A 15683-nucleotide genomic window follows, 5' to 3' on the forward strand; every position below is an offset into this window, starting at 1 on the left:
TGTTCATAACAGCATTATTTGCCATAGCCAAGATATAGAGTCAAACTAAGTGTTCATCAATAGGTTAGGGGATAAAAAATGATATTTATGATGACTTCAGCAAAAAATGAAATTTTGCTATTTGCAAGAACATGGATGGACTTGGAGGGTATTATGCTTAGTAAAATAAGCCGCAGAGAAAACAAGCCTGGTAGGTTATCACTTACACGTGGCATCTAAAACATTGAATACAACAACAACAACAATGAAACAGACTCACAGATTAAAGAACAGACTAGTGGTTACCAGCAGGGAGAGACAGGGTGGAGGAGCAAAATAGTGGTAGGAGATTCTGAGGAAGAATCCACTATGTATAAAATCAATAATCTACAGTGACGTTCTGTATAGCATGGGGAATAGAGCCACTCTTTTATAATAAGTATAAATGGAGAAGAACCTAAACATTTATGAGTCACCATGTTGTACCTCTGAAACTAATATAATAATATAAATTAACTATAGATCAATAAAATATAAAGTAAGAAACAATAAAGGAGAGACAGATTATTAGATAGAAATCAATTAAATAAACACAAGTTTTGGAAATCAAGGAATTAAAAAACAACATGTAAGACAACATTGGCCTTTAAAGTGTACGATCTATTCATTTAAAAGAAATCATTTAAGTGTTGAAAAATGGTACCCATTCTCACAATTTTGTATATCTAGGATAAATTATTATCTACAAAAATATGTTACAAATATTCACTCAAAAAGGAAGAGAAAATTTGGATTAACCCATTTTAGTATACAAATTTACTATCAAAGTCTCTATGTAACATTGATGTGAATAAGTTCTGTTAGCCACTTCTAGTTTCTTTGTGATGTAAAATCTTTTAAAGTATAAAAATCAGCCTTTCTACATCATTCCATTAGACATACATAGAAGTTAAAAGAAATGAGAAGACAGAAAAATCAACCAGGAAGGTGAATTTACTGAGAAACAGCCATTCGTTCTCCCTCCTCCTTTGCTTTTCCTCCTTTCCCAGGTCTCTTTCGGTTCCAATCAAGAGAAGTCTTGAGAATTCTGAGAATATTTCTTTGAGGGCTTCAAACCACCATACCTATGTCCTCTGCCACAACTACACACACGGGAACAAAAATAAACCTCTGCTATCTACTCATGTAGGAGAGATTCATGCAAAATAAACTCCTACATGGAGACCAACAGGTGAGTTTTCTACCTGTTCTTTATAATGTCCTTCCATTATCGTAAATCCCACACATTATGAGGCAGAAGGGGTTATGTGAGCTCTTCCTTGAAGTCAAAAACCTTGCATTCATTTCAAGTACCTGGTGATCATAGGGTACAGCCAGGGAAGGTGCCATCACCCTCGGGGAGGGGGTGGTGGTGAATGGGCTTCCGCAACCATGCACCTCCTGATGAACAGATTCTGAAGAAACAAAGGGCGGTCACACCGCAGCCAGCCTGTCAGACTGTCGGGCCACTGGGCAACCCCACCAGTCTGGAAGTGCCCCATAAGTTGCTCAAAGCAAAACTCTGCCCCCCCCCCACCGTGAAGCCAGGCAATTTGGGCCAGAGAGTCAGAGGAGACCGGTAATCAACTCCTCCTCTCTGCTCACTTCCTTGGGGTTACAGCAACCCCATCTCCAAACCCAACTCTGATCCTGGAGTGCCAAGGTGGGAGCGCAGGTGGGCTCTGCCGGTGCTTCAGCGCCTTCTGGGAAGCCCCCTAGTTTGAATATGATTTGAGTTTGATCCTGAGAAACCATCAGAACTTCCCACCAGAGATAAATGAGGAGATTCTGGCCTTTATTAGTGCGCACGGTGAGCCCGGTCGTCCTGGCTGTACTTGCCAACCCTCTTATTTTACGCACCTATGTTTATCCACCTTCCTCCCTGTGAGTACCTTTGATTAACCCTGAGCTCAGACTCCTGACCTATTACAGTGACTTTTTCAGTCTTTCTTTAAAAATGTACAGGTAGGGTTTCTCTGGTGGCGCAGTGGTTGAGAGTCCGCCTGCAATGCGGGGGACACAGGTTCATGCCCCAGTACGGGAGGATCCCACATGCCGTGGAGCGGCTAGGCCCATGAGCCATGGTCGCTGAGCCTGTGCGTCCAGAGTCTGTGCTCCACGACTGGAGAAACCACAACAGTGAGCGGCCCGCGTACCGCAAAAAAAAAAAAAAAAAAAAAAAAAAAAAAAAAAAAAAGGACAGGTAATAAAATTAATGTAACCTAGAAGCAGCAGCTCAGTAAGGGAAATAAAATCATCAGAAGTTATCTAATCACAGCCACAGCCATCCAGGGCCCTGTCTTATCTGCTGGGACATAAGAATGGGACCTTCCTAAACTTGAAGGGCATCCAATCAGATAAGTTGATTACGCTCACCTCTGGCTCTTGGAGGGACTGCTAGGCAGTCTACCCAGTGTATACTGACTGCAAAACACGGTCATGGTTTTGAAACACCTATGCTCCAGGAAAGATTTTTGCGGTGCATGGGGAAGGTTTCTTTTTGACATCAAGCAAAAAATAAGTCACCAAGCCCTTTGAGCACAGGGCTTCTTAAGAGTGAAGTAGAAGGAAGGAATGGGCAGAAAACATGATCTCCTCAGAAGTGCAGGGCGTTTTTCCAAAAGAGTAGGATTTAGTCTCAGTTTAAGGAGAACACCTTTAAATAGCTGGGACAGCTCCAAACTGCAGTTTAGGGAACGAGTGCTCCAAAAGAACAGTGCTTTACAAGTCCTGGCCAGGCAGCAAGAGGATGAAGAGTTGGTTTTGCATAGTTCTGAACGCAGGAGTAGAGAAACCGAGGCATCCCTGACTAAAAGGGCCTGAGATCCTATGGCATCAGTGGGTCAGTCAGTTGCAGGGGGCAGGGGGTGTGGGGGGCGATATTTCTCTCTCAACGTCTCCCAGGGCAGCCACCCCTCCCCACCCCACCCCCCTACTCCCTTCACCTTTCCTCCCTCCACTGTCGGGTCCCCAGGGACAGCACTTCTTAAGCTGGAGCGCTCAAGCACCATCTCTGCAGTCTGGATTCTTCCTGGAGCCTGGCAAGTTCTGGGACAGGAAGCCAGGTCTGCAAGGCCGCTGGGGTGCAGTCAGCCCTGGAGGTCTGGAGGGGAAATGGAGCCCTGAAGCCCACCCACGTCCTTGAAGCCGAGGGAGGAACACATCCTTCTAACAGTACTTCTCAGGGGTCAGCGTGCTCCCCACACGACGGTGATCCATACTCACTTGAGGCAACAAGGACTGCCTCTAACTGGCCCCCTCGATTGCGCCTTAAGGGTCCTCGCACATGTGTCATAGCGCAGGCCCTGGATCTCTTTAGTCAGCCTAGGCCAGTGCTGCCGGGGTCCCTCCAGTCCCATCCCCCAGCCCCTCCCTCTGGGACTGTATCTAATAGAAGAAAGAGCACAGAGGAATTGGCTAAATCAAGGGACCTGGGAACCTGGGTATGAGTTTGAAGACCGAGAACCTAAGGCACAATTACATATTATTGGAGACTCTTGTGGGGTGTGTGGGGTGAGGTTAGGAGGCTGAGAGGCTGAGTCGACCTGGTGAGTCCAGCCCCAGGACACCACACAGCCCCGTCCCCCCTTCCCTACCATCAGACAAGGGGTGCCGCAACTCCAGCCGGGACTCTGCACTTCCCCCTCCCTGATTCTCCTCCAGAAGAGCAGGTGGTCCCGCTCTGAGGGCAGCGGCAAGACAACGGACCAAGTCCCCCTGCACTAAGGCGCTACTGGAAGCTCTTCCTGCACAGCAGTGCTGGCTTGGAGCAAACCCGAGCAGCGCCAAAGTTGGTCTCGTCCTGCAGCGGAGGGACGGAGGGTTTAAGCCAGCTGCCCTGGCTTTAAAGCAATCAGCCCCCCCTTTACGTCAGGTGACCCGACTTTAAATCACTGTGTGCCCCTCAACCCTGCAACTTCAAAAGGTGGGAACTTCGGGCTTCCCTGGTGGTGCAGTGGTTGGGAGTCTGCCTGCCGGTGCAGGGGACGCGGGTTCGAGCCCTGGTCTGGGAGGATCCCGCATGCCGCGGAGCAGCTGGGCTTGTGCGCCACAGCTGCTGAGACTGCGCGTCTGGAGCCTGTGCTCTGCAACGGGAGAGGCCGCGATGGTGAGGGGCCCGCGCACCGCGATGAAGGGTGGCCCCCGCTCGCCGCAACTGGAGAAAGCCCTCGCACAGAAACGAAGACCCAACACAGCCATAAATAAATAAACAAATAAATAAATTTATATATATATAAAAAAAGTAGGGGGCATTACCACAGAGGGGAAGGAAGGAATTCTGTGTAAAAAAAAAAAAAAAAAAAAGGTGGGAACTTCACTTTGATCCCAGCACCTCACATAGCTGAATGCACACTAGTCACCCCCAAGCCTGGCTTAGAGGCAGAATATAAGGTAAGGGGATGGGCGTGCACTCATGGTGATGAGGGTGTACTTCATGTACCAGAAGGGTCTAGGCACTCTGGGGTACAGCTAGCAGTGCACGATACAGCAGCTCCCTGGCAAAGCTGGTGAGGCCCAGGGAGAGCAGACACACCCATGCGTGCAGAGGTTCCAGGACGGGAGCTGGGGCACAGCCAGCCAGGAGGGTGTGAAAGTGGAGGATCTGAGCCTTTTGTGAAAGGCAGACACAGAGGATGGATGAGAAACAAAGACCAGATGAAATATGGAGTTGAAAAACACACCCTGCTCTTGAAATTGGGGTGGGGGGGCACACCAGACTTGAGACTTCTTATTCCCCAGTACCTAGTGCTTTGGCCTTTGCCCAATTACTTATAAAATTTACTGATAGTATCTAACCCATAGAATACTGCATTTGTAGTGGTATTGCATGTTAATGTTTCTATAGTGGAAATATCTTTTCTACAAGAAACATGTACACTATCTGAAATCAATTAAAACCCCTCTTTATAAAGTACTATATTGGACTTCCCTGGTGGTGCAGTGGTTAAGCATATGCCTGCCAACGCAGGGGACATGGGTTCGAGCCCTGGTCAGGGAAGATCTCACATGCTGAGGAGCAGCTATGCCCATGCGCCACAACTAGTGAACCTGCAGGCCACAACTACTGAAGCCCGTGTGCCTAGAGCCGGTGTTCCACAACAAGTGCAGCAAGAGAAGCCACTGCAATGAGAAGCCCGCGCACCACAACAAAGAGTAGCCCCCCGCTCGCCGCAACTGGAGAAAGCCCGCGCACAGCAACGAAGACCCAATACAGCTAAAAGTTAATTAATTAATTAATTAATTTTAAAAAGTACTATATCCTTCTGTACAACTTCTCTGGGAAGAACAGAGATGGCGTGGGAGAGTGAGAAAGACCAATATTTAGTGCACATCTCTCATGCAGGTGCTCTGCTGGCTCAGATACATTTATCCCCACTTTACAAAGGAGGAAATAAGCTCAGAGAGGTTTAGTAATTTTCCCAAAGCCAAACAGCTATTGAGTGGCAGAACCAAGATCTGAACCAAGTCTGTTACCTCCAAAGCCTAAGTCCTCATCACAACAAAACTCAATTAATATTTACATTTATCGAATTACATTGCAGCCTGGGGAGTTCTTGGCACAATCCTGAATAAGAGTGAGAAAGAAAGAAATAGCATTGTTCCTACAGTCAACCAAAATTTTTGGAGCGGCGGCTAGATGCCTGGTCCTTTTTGGGGTTCAGCAGTGATCACGACAGGAAAAGTCGTGCTTTCATGAACCATGTAGTGGGGAGGAGAGACGGGTGCAACTTGGTTGAGGGATTTCACCTTGCTGGGCCTCTGTTTTCTCATCTGGAAAATGGGTGTTCCTCATTTTCTGGGATTGTCCGGCTGGACATTCTCTGATTCCATAGGAAGCATTTGTTTTCCTGTTTCTTTAAAATTCATTCAAGCCATGAGCCGTGATGCATGTTGTTAGCTGCTCCCCAAATCACTCTTCCCCACCCTTTTCCTGTGATCAGGTCTTTCCCGAAACATGACTCACAATCAGTCAAGTCACAGAACCTAAGGGGCACCCAGCAGAAAAATTCCAGCCCTTGCTTCTCAGGAGCTCTGTGGTCTACCTGCCAGGTAAACTTAACTCACCTGGGACAAGGTGGCCATCCCTGGTTTCACATCAACATGATCTCAGGCACAAACCTCCTTTTTTTCCATTTGGTCTTTAAGTTACTTGTTGAAACAACTGTACAAATATGACAAAGGTATAAAATCAGGCATCTTCTGCCCCCAGCGCCTACTAATACATGATGTTCTGCCACTTTAAGGATAAAGATAGAACATTTCAACATTCTGCTGCCCTCATTATTTGTCATTTTTGTTGATATTTCTATTGAATACAGCTTTCAAAATTTTAACAATGGAACATTTATTTAGGTTGCTCCAGACCCAGCCTTTAGTGGTAAGGGGTTTGTTGTTATATTTCTATTATGTTTCCTTTAAAAACCATTATCCTATTTAAATGGATTAAGTCAATTCTATAGGCATGTATCTTATGATATTCATGAAATGAATCCATAGAGGGCAGTAGTACAATTGATCACACTTGAGAACCTCTAGTAGCACAGTTAAGTGTAAATATTATCTATGTGTAAACCAAAGTACATGCCGAGTGAGATTCTCCTACCCTTTTCACTCTGTGCCCCTCAAGCCTGTGAGAAATGGAATATTTCTTGCCATCTCAGTAAACAAAGGATATCACAGTCATCAGCCCTTGCAGCCCTCCAGTGTGAGCCGCGAGCCCTGAGGATCTCAGGATATGCAAATAGAGAATGCAGGCCCCAGAGCGCTGAGGTGCATATGAAAGGAAGGAATTCAGGGAGCCCAGCCTCTGGCATCTCCTCAAACAAAGAAAAGCGCTGCATTCCTCACGTTGGGAGAGCCGGTTTTCCTTAGTTAACAATCACCTGCTGATGGTCCCCATTACCTGCGCCAATGCCCTGCCCTGTCCCCTCCCCCCGGTCCTTTAGCTCAGGGAGGAAGGAGGGCAGAGGGACTCCGCTGAATAAGGGGCCTGCGAGCCTCGGGAGGAGTTTTTAGCCGCCTTCCCCGCAGTCGCGGGGAGGCGCGCTGACGCTGCAGCCGGGCCCTGCGCCTCCCTTGCCCCGTTTCCCCTCAGGACACTCAGGCCGACCCCCTCCCCACGCCCCCCAGGCCCCGCGAGCCAGGCCGAGGGCAGGGGCGAGAGGAGGGACCGAAGTTCCCGGGACCAGAAGCTGGGGGCCGCCCTTTCTGCACAGCAGCGGCGGGTGGCAGCGAACCCCTGCCCCTCAGAAGCTGGTCTTGCCCTGCCGCCAGGGCACCGTACCAGGCGGAGGGTCGGCGCCCACTTACCCGGCCCGCCGTCCGCACGACTGTCGCGGCTTCGGCCTCCGGGGCCCCTCCAGAGCCGGCAGCGTCAGTGAGGCCGCCCTCGCCGCGGGCTCCGGGGCAGTTCCGTGAAGGCGGAGGGAAGAGACCCCGAGCCGGGAGCTCCAGCTCTGCGGAAACGCGGGCTCCGTTCTGGGCGCAGCGGGTGGGACCGCTCTGCCCCGAGGCCTTCTGGGAGGGACGGAGGCGCCGGGGGAGGGAGCCGCCAGGAGCGCAGGGCCCCGTCGGGGGTCCTGGAGGGGCGGCCCCGCCCACTGTGACCGCAGCCCAGGCATTTTTCCTGGAGTCCTACACTACAAAGTTAGAAAGATACACGGTCTATAGTAAATATTCACAAATGATTGTTGCTGCTGTGCTTACTATCCTATTAAAGGTGTAAAATCCATAAAACACTTTAAGTTCAAAATTAAATACGAATTTTTACCTTTCTAATTATGTCTCTGCTATTCACAATTGTCGTTAATGAATCAGAGACTGTGGCATCACTAGTTAAAAGTGAGCTTGTTAAAAAAATAGAACTCAGGCCCACCGGACCTGCTGAATCACAATCTGAACTTTTACAATCTCCCCAGTGTCCTTGTGTACCCATGGTACATTTCTACCTCGACACGTCTTTTCTGTCTGAGAAATACACACATTTTATCCAATTCGATATAAATAAAACACTCAAAAATGCATATGCCTGTGTTGAAACCATCATTTTATCATTTCTTTTCCAGATAAGTATAGTCTCTATACTGGTTTTGTGGATCACATGCCACACTCTTTTCTTGTAGTTAGAAATAAGATAGAGAAACTTACTTTGTTAAAAAAAAAAAAAAAATATATATATATATATATATATATATATATTAGTGGGTAATTGAAGACACTCTTCTAAATTAAAACCAGTTCTCTTAACTTGCTCTTTTCTTCTTGGGTCACATTATGAACTCTTCCCGTGGCCACACGGTATGTGTACTTTTAATTTCAGGGACTGCTGACATTCCAGAATATGGCCATAGTTTTCTCTCAAGAGGACAGGCAATGCCTGGACCAAGATCAGTGGGAACTGTCCAGGTATGTGATGTTAGACAAGTATAGGAACCTGCTCTCCTCGGGTGAGGATACCTTCCTTCCAGAATTCCTTATCCAACCACAGGGTTTAGAGTCCTTCATTTGTAGAATGTCTCCTGGAATCTTCTGCTTCCTACAATAGGGTTCCAGATTGCAACGTTTCAGGAAAGACTGGGAGTTTGTGGGTATAATTTATCTTATTCTTTTAACATTGCAGCCTCCCTCAGCCGCATAGCACAGGGAGACCAGCTCAGTGCTTTGTGACCACCTAGAGGGGTGGGATAGGGAGGGTGGGAGGGAGGGAGATGCAAGAGGGAAGAAATATGGGAACATATGCTTATGTATAACTGACTCACTTTGTTATAAAACAGAAAATAACACATCATTGTAAAGGAATTATACTCCAATAAAGATGTTAAAAAATAATAAAAATAATAAAATAAAATTGCAGCCTCCCTTTTAATATACTTTGTAACTGCTTGGGCTGTGTCTATATGAACTGTGTACTATATGCTTCTGTTAGAGTCCTTACAATATTTTATTGTCTTATTTTCTGTAACAATTCTCCATGGATTCTTTGGGCTTAAGGTATACTAAAAGGGAGACTGCGATTCTGGGACTTCCCTGGTGATGAAGTGGTTAAGAATTTGCCTGCCAATGCAGGGGACACGGGTTCGATCCCTGGTCTGGGAAGATCCCAGTTGCCACAGAGCAACTAAGCCAGTGGGCTACAACTTCTGAGCCTGTGTGCCACAACTACTGAAGCTGGTGCGCCTTGGGCCCGTGTGTCATTTATTTTTTGGAGAAGCAACCACCTCTGAGTGATCAAAATTTAGACCAACTAGTCAAAATGCTTTATCACCTGTTCTAAAACACTGATCAACAGAACAAGTTTTACTAGGGATAACAGTGTAATTGTATTCTGGAGTTCATAGCGGCAATATGGTTTATGACCTTGATGCTGGATCACGACATTTCAATGGTATAACTGCTTTTAATTGTTCAACGATTAAAGTCTCACGTGATCTGAGTTCAGACTGGAGTCATCCTGGTTGCTTTCTGTCTATTGCAGATTTCTGCCAGTAGGAAAGGACAAGAGCATTACGGCTTACTTTACAAAATGTCTGGAAACTAAATGATGATATACTCTACATTCAATTAATTTATACATACCCTACTGTAGAACCATGTTTGTTAAGGTGGCAGAGCCCGGTAATTATGTAAAACTGAAACCTTTATCTGCACTGGTTCAAGTCCTCTTCCTAAGAATATGTTTATAATCAACATTCTTTCACAAATGACCCAATTTAATTCACCATAGCATTCCTCATATTAATTAAATGGAAAATCCTAGGCTATATACAAATCCAGAAAGGGCCAACAATCCTCAGCCCCCATGGATGATTACAAACCATTGCTGAGGCATACAAATTACTTCTTAAAGAACCACTATGTCCATCAACATCATCAATTTATATATTATTGCCCCAATGCTAACCTTAACCCTGGCTCTCAAAACATGAATTCCTCTTCCCATATCTTACCCACTAATTAATATAAATGTTGGCATATTATTTATATTAGCCATATCACCCCTAGCCATTTATTCCATTCTCAGATCTGGATGAGCTTCACATTCAAAATACTCACTCACTGGAGCCCTAGGGACAGTAGCACACACACTCTCATATGAAGTAATGTAGCAGTTATTCTACTCTCAGTCTTACTGATAAATGGATCATTTACACTTTCAACAGTAATTATTACACGAGAACGCCTATGACTAGTTTTCTCCTGACCCCTACCCAGAATTTGATCATCTCCGCGGTAGCAGAAATCCAATGAAGCCCCACTTGAGTTAACAGAAGTAGAATCAAAACCTGTATATGTCTTCAATGTAGAAAATGTAGCAGGCCCATTCACCCCGTCCTTCCTAGAGAATATGTCAATTTCCTTATAATAAACGTTTCCACAACAATCTATTTTTAGGAGCATTCGACAATCCTTAGGTGCCAGAATTATAGATTCTTTCATCTTGTGAATGTAGTTTTTTTTAAAAAATATTTTTTTATAGTTTTACTGCCTTTAAACAAAATGTACTCCATTGCTGTGGAATATTCCTTCATAGGAGCGTGCATGGTTCATTTCTGCATCTGCTTGTGATGGTCTTCAGGTTCTTTCAGGTTTGGCTCCTGTGGCTGCAGAGTCCATGTCCGTGTGTCCTGGTGCAGGGCTGGGGGGGTTGTGTTCAGCTGGGAGGAACACTGTGGGTCTGTGTGCACGGACTTCGCTCTCTGAGGCCCGATTGTTTCAGAAGTGGTTGCACCCCCCGCTGCGCACCAGGCTTTCCATTGCTCCACATCCTGCTGATATTTGATACTGTGTCTTCATGTCTGCCATTCTGGTAGGTGTGTGCACAGTAGTTTTCTTATGGTTTTAATCCCTCGGTTGTTAGTGAAGTTGTGCATCTTGTGTTATTCATGGACTACTTCCTGTTGTTTTTTTAAAAAAGTTTTAAAAATTGTGGTCCAATACACAAAACATAAACTTTATTATCTTAACCGTTTTTAAGTGCACATTTCAGGGTCCAGAAGTAATTCGCACTGTTGTGCAAACTTGACCGCCATCGCCCTCCAGAATTTTTTCATCCTGCAAAATTGAAACAGTCCCCATTAAACACTCAGTCGCCATTGTCCCTCCCTCAGCCCCTGGCACTCACCATCCTACTTTCTGTCTCTATGTTTCCGACTGCTCTAGGGGCCTTGTATGAATGGATCAAGCACTGTCTGTTTGTTTGTGTCTAGCTTACATCACTGAGCATTAATGCCCTCAAGGTTCATCCCTGCTGCAGCCTGTGTCAGAATTGCCTTCCCTTTTAGGCTGAATAACATTCCCTTGTATTGATGGACCATGTTTTTCTTCTCCATTCATCCATTAGTGGACACATGTACTATCTACATTCATTTCTCCTGTCATAATATTTGTGGAATAAGGTCAGAAAGTCCTATGAATCAAAAGTCATTTGCCATTAACTTTTTCCTTAAACTTTTTATTGTGAAAAACATCAAAGCTAAGAAAAGGGAAAAATACATGTCAGCTTCACTTGTGTTCAGGACTTAATGCTTTACGGACTCACTTTATGGATTCACTTTATTCCCTGTGTGTGTGCTATGTACATGCGTGTGCATGTGCCTGTTTGCATACCTATGCTGTGCATGTGCATAGGTATGTGCACTTGCACACGTTAGTTAGTGTGCACTTGCTCACGTTAGTGTGTGCATGGGCATATGCGTGCATGTGTGTTCATATGCTAGTGTGTGAATATATTTGTGTTGTGCACCTACATATGTTTATGTGTGTGCTGTGCCCGCCTGTGTGCACAACTGTGTGTTTGCTGGAACCACTTGCAGATATATCCACACGCAGCTGCTCTAACAATCCTGCGTAGCCACGTAAAGGTCACAGATCTCAGGGATTTAAATGGATGGAGCAGGATGTCCTGACACAGAGTCTGTCTTCCAATGACTGTCACGGTCTCAGTAACATCCTTCACACCTTCTATAAGCCCCATTCAGGGTGCAGTTTAGGCCCCCATTACATTCAGTCACCTGCCCCAGGTCCCCTAAAGCTACAATGTCACAGTTGGAGAGCCCGGCCAAGGCTGGGGATGCCCCTCCTGTTGGCCTGGCCTCCAGGCCCTGCACTTGGCTCCTGTGTTCCCATCTCTCAGCCAGGCCCCGACTTGGATGGGGCCGCCACCTCTTTCCTCACAGTGTCCCATTGCCCAGTCAAGGGGGTTCATTCTCCCAAAGTCAGCATCAGGAGTGGGGGCGTGACAGTCCCCACTGGGTCTCCTTCATGTGAGACCTTGTCCTTTTGAAAGAGCAGGCGCCCTGCCCTCGGGGGTGGGGGCTGGGGGGTGACATGCGGCCCACGATGGGCAGGCGAGTCAAAAGGTGGGGTGAGCCAGTGTGCAAGGAGCTCCGCGGTGGGTTCTCCTCTCCAACAGCTTCTGTGCCCCTACCTCTCCCCGTGACTCCCCTCGAAGACAGCGCGGTGCCCGGGATGGGAGCCATGGGAGCCGTCAGCCACCGCCCCCTCTACACACACCCACATGCACATGCACACACACATGCACACGCACATGCACATGCACACGCTGCAGGGAAGCCGGACCTGAGTGCAGGGCTCTCAGTGGCCCTGAGCGCCCCGCCCGGAATCGGCCAGTGGAATGGACAGACTGGATCTCCCGGCCCGGACCATGCAGGACTGTCCTGCCTGGGCTTCCAGTGCGGCCGCCTCCTTCTGGAAGCCTGGGAGGCTGGAATCAGGCCACTTCTTGTCTGTCCTGGCAGCAGATGGGCTGCACTCTCAGAAGTTCGTGGCTCACCCATGGATCCTGACCATCAGGTGGCCAGAGATATTGGTAACATTTTGGTTTTGCCTGTTGAAATGTTTAATGACAAAGATTTTGTTCAGTTTCCTGATGTGGGTGTCCAAAGATAAGAGACCCATGTGTGTGATCTGTACCTCCTATGAGATCAGCCCTAAGCTAGTTTAAACATGGTCAAGTTCTGTCTACACAGTAGATTTAGACCTCTGCATGTCCTTTCTACTGATTATGTTCAGAGCTGACCATGTGTTGTCTATAAGAAGAAGATTTAGGCCTGACCATGTTCTGTGTACGCTAGGACTATGGGAACCTGGGTAGAAACCCAGCCTGGCCTCAGGAGTGGGAAGCTCCGTGCCTGCATCTGAAGGTGAGTGCTTAAATGTCTGGGGTCTGGAACTGAGGTGGGCTTCTCTAAGTAACAGCCTCTCTTCTGAGTGTGGTTACTTGGTCCTCCCAAGGGTCAGTGCTGTGGTCGGGGCCTTAGTCTTAATCCCTGTAAGGTTCACCTTCCCTGGGGCTCGTGGAGAATCCACAGGAGGGCTACCTGGCAATAATTCCAATTCACCAGCATGTGCATGGTGCGTAGGGAGGCAGGTTTAGCTGGTGAATTGATTGCAGGGCACGCAGATCGGGCAAAAGCCCGATGGGTAACAGCTGAGGCTGCTGCTGAGCTCTCCTTCCATTCTACCGTCCCTACTCAGAAGCGTCCAGAGCTGCCCCTCTGCTTTCAGCCCTGCTGTCCTGTGAGTTATCTCAACAAGCATGTGAGACAAGAAAGGACTGAGCCTGCCAGAACCAAGTAGTGTGTTCAACTTTAGCATGAAAGCTTTAAAAACAGGTAAAATCAACAGAATCAAACTGAAAAGAGGAGGACTTCTCTGGTACAAGTGTGGGGAGAGGAGACCCACCTGCCACATTTTCCCATCCCAGGAGGCCCCAGGAACACAGCTTGTTTCCACATGAGGGGATCCACCAGCAGAGCCATGGTGTCCTGACCAAGGGGACATGTCACCCCAGGTGCAGGGTCTGGGGAGGTGAGGTCACCCTGGAGACTGTGCACGTGTGACCCCAGTTGGGGGAGTCTGGGGAGGGCGGTTCACCCTGGGACTGTGGACATGTGACTCCGGTGGAGAGGTCTGGGTAGGAGGGGTCACCTGTTGAGAGAGAACGTGTGACTTTAGGCTCAGGGTCTAGGGAGGTGGGGTCACCGTGGTGAGTGTGGACGTGCGACCCCAGGTAAAGGGTGTGGGGACTGTGTGGCTCTCACCACATCTGCATGGGTCAGGATCACATGTACGGGGAGAGCCCATATGTGCTCTTTGCCTGCAGTGTGTCTTTTCCCCTTTGAGATTTCCAACCTCTACATTAAGGGTGTTGACTTGATTAACCTGTGGTACCTTTTCTTCTCTTAGTCTTCTCACATTCATGTGAGGTCAGGCATGTTTGAGTGGGTTGCTGCTCTGTGTTCTGGTGAGTGACAATGCTTCGTGGTATCGTATTAATAACATATCATATCATATGTCTAATCTATGGGGGTCACCACTGCCTGGGTCCCCCTGGACAGAGGTCAGGTGAGCACAGACTAACCCCCCCTAAGAATGGCCTCCCATGTGCCATGTGAGGGTACCGTGATGGCCCCTAAGGTAGGGGACTGTGTCTGGGCCTCCGACATCTGTGATGAAGGGAAGTCGAAATGGAATCACAGCGAACAAGACATTATTTTAAGAATTTATTTTAAGTGAAATAAAACACACGTCACATACCCTTTACCATCTTCACCATTTTAAGTGCACGTTTCTGAGGCATCAGATCTATTCACTTTCTCGTGGAGCCATCACCACCATTCCTAGAACTTTTCATCTTGCAAAACCAAAATTCCACAACCACGAACGTCTCACTCCCCATTCTCTCCCACTGCCCCTGGCACCGATATCCACTTCAGTCCCTGAGTTGTGGACTCCAGGGCACCCACTGGAGTGGAATCCTGCCGTGTTTGCTGAGGGGTCACTTTGGAAGAGCTGACTTTCAGCCTGAAGCTCTGCCTGTTTGCATCTGAAGAATCTGCATTTAAGGAGAGGGTGTATGAGGAAGGGGCTGTATGAGGGACAAAGGTGTCTGGGGTGCAGATGAGCCAGGACCTGACCAGCTGCCTTTTGGGTCCTCTGGATCCATCTCTTGGTCTGTGCCTCATCTGCATCATCACTGTTCCCGCTGGCACCCCTGGGGTGCTGTCTGAGTGAGATTCCCCTGGTGCCCCTGCTCTCCTCCCCTCCTCCTGCTGGTTGGGGAGGAAACTGCTTGCTGTGGGGTCTGTACTCCTGAGGCAGGAAGGACCCTGCAGCGTGGACCTGCAGAGTGTGGGTGTGGCCCCAAGAGCAGGGGACCCACATAGGACACAGCATTGGGGCGTGACAAGTGCTGGGGCTGCCCCATCACCGACAGGGAATGTTGCCAAGATGCTGCTCGGGGGGGCGTGGTGGGTGGCCTGGGACCCCAGAGGCCCCATTCCTATCCTGGAGCTTGGAGGGTGCATCCCCATGGGCTCCAGATTCACCCCATATCTCAGCCATATCCCTCTGTCCTGTCTTTGAACTCAGGAAAACGACCTCTACTGATCATTGTCCACAACATAGGCCTGGTCCTGTCGGTATTAGGATTCTTTAATTTAGGCGTCCTGGGAGAGCAGCTCTTTTTAGGCCTGAGAAGGAACAGCTCAGGAGTGTACAACAATTTCAGATGAAACTAATATTCAATGACTATCTCTATAGTGCTAGGTTGTTGACTTCTATTAATCACTATTCTCCTGGTTTTAGCTCTGATGTGGGGATTACAGAGCAGTCAACATTTAAATCTTCATAATCTGTGTATT

The 15683-nt window shown here is 47.8% G+C and overlaps 1 long non-coding RNA gene across 5 annotated transcripts in view; it reads right to left on the reverse strand.

Annotated features, from left to right (window-relative positions):
* LOC132503685 (uncharacterized) overlaps positions 1–7523 on the reverse strand; it is a 60832-nt gene extending 53309 nt beyond the window's left edge. For 4 of the 5 annotated variants that reach the window (XR_009534636.1, XR_009534634.1, XR_009534638.1 and 1 more), the window contains exon 1: positions 7330–7523. This is a non-coding gene — a long non-coding RNA (uncharacterized LOC132503685). Of the gene's footprint in view, positions 1–6084; positions 6182–7329 lie in introns of all 5 variants that reach the window. The other variant, XR_009534635.1, reaches the window with a different exon arrangement.
* Between the last annotated feature and the right edge of the window lie 8160 nt (positions 7524–15683).

The sequence above is a fragment of the Mesoplodon densirostris genome, chromosome 16 (assembly GCF_025265405.1).
Source record: "Mesoplodon densirostris isolate mMesDen1 chromosome 16, mMesDen1 primary haplotype, whole genome shotgun sequence".
Taxonomy (NCBI): Eukaryota; Metazoa; Chordata; class Mammalia; order Artiodactyla; family Ziphiidae; genus Mesoplodon; species Mesoplodon densirostris.